Below are 1,358 nucleotides of genomic sequence, written 5' to 3'. Positions count from 1 at the left end.
CCCCCCGGCCCCCTTTCAGTCATTCCCACTCCAGACCCAAGAACTCAAGTAGAGAGGGAGCATGAGGGGCATTTGAACCTTGATGCATGTCAATTCAGCAATATCATAGCAGTAGGTAGTTGAGAGAGGACAGAAACATAAATAACATCTGGCAGTTGAGGAGAACAAGTTGGGACAAGATACAAACACCAGTTTTTCCTTATCAAAAGTTTGCACATATCTAAAGGTAGTCTTCTCCTGATTTCTGTCTCATAGTTGAATCTACAATTCTAAATTACTGAGAACTGCTGTGGCCAGAGTTCAAGGGACTAAATGGACTCCCCCTATAGTATATACTCTTTCAGCCTCAACCAGATTCTTTTTTAAAAAAATTTATTTTTATTTATGTATACAAGAACTGGGCTATAGGTCAGAGGTGTGAGGGTGAGAGAAATCACCAGAGACAGTGGGGAGCAGAATAGGAAGAACTATTGAAATACACTGCTGAGGGGAGCAACGGGGGAGACAGGAGAGGTCTGCCTCGCCATCTGGGTCAGCTCCCTGGCTGAACTCATGCCTCATGCCGTAGTGACTAGTTATTGCTTGATAGTGCTGAGAGTTTAAATCCTGTGCCACCAAGAAGGCCCCCCCAAATAGATTCTTTTATTCCATCCAGGCTCTCAGAATCCCTTCTCATTCCCCCGGTGTCTCCTTCAATATCTTCATTCCCTCTACCTCATGGTGACTCTCCCTCTAACTCTCTGTGACTCCCCTCAACTGGACAGCTAGGAACGGAACACAGATGGAGGAGGGGGACAACTCTTCTAGGATCAAGGATCACTACTGCAGACACAGCCACACAGAGCAGTCAACAGAGTGGCCTCCAGCGCTTAAAGGGAGAATCCCAACAACCTTTCTGGCCATGGTATTGGAGACTTACCGGCTGCTGAGGCAGTGGTCAGCTCTCCCTGGGGTCCAGCAGCTTTGGAGAAGTGAGCTGCTGTGACCGGAGAACCTGAGCTCTGGGCAGGCGTGGGGGCAGCACTGGCAGTGGGGGGAGGGAGGGCAGTTATTAATAGAGATGATGAGTGCAAGCAGCTCAAATGGCATAGGGGGTACTGAGACCCTGAACCCAAGATCCCGCCCTCCTTGCCCAGAAGCTCAGGAAGAGGAGGAAAGGCTTTTGGGTTTCTCCTACTAAACTGTCTGAACCAGAGGCCAGTCTGCCTAGGACTTCTCTTCCCTTGGCCTGTAAAGTCTGCCTTCCAAAGAAGCATTCAGGGAGAAATTAAAAACTTAGAGAAGAGGCTTCCAAGTCCCATAGCTTGCAGTAGCAAGTGGCAGATAGGAATTAGAGTGGGAGAGTAAAAACCTAGAGA

The 1,358-nt window shown here is 48.5% G+C and overlaps 1 protein-coding gene across 1 annotated transcript in view; it reads right to left on the bottom strand.

The window, feature by feature from the left end:
• MYOZ1 (myozenin 1) overlaps positions 1-958 on the bottom strand; it is a 7,864-nt gene extending 6,906 nt beyond the window's left edge. The window contains exon 1 of the mRNA XM_012723499.1: positions 920-958. The gene's annotated coding sequence lies outside the window, so the exon portion shown is untranslated. The remainder of the gene's footprint in view (positions 1-919) is intronic.
• Between the last annotated feature and the right edge of the window lie 400 nt (positions 959-1,358).

This window comes from Condylura cristata, unplaced genomic scaffold (genome assembly GCF_000260355.1).
Source record: "Condylura cristata isolate star-nosed mole 26May11 unplaced genomic scaffold, ConCri1.0 scaffold00011, whole genome shotgun sequence".
Taxonomy (NCBI): Eukaryota; Metazoa; Chordata; class Mammalia; order Eulipotyphla; family Talpidae; genus Condylura; species Condylura cristata.
Note: the sequence above shows the minus strand (reverse complement) of the source record. Positions and strands in the feature narration are given on the sequence as shown.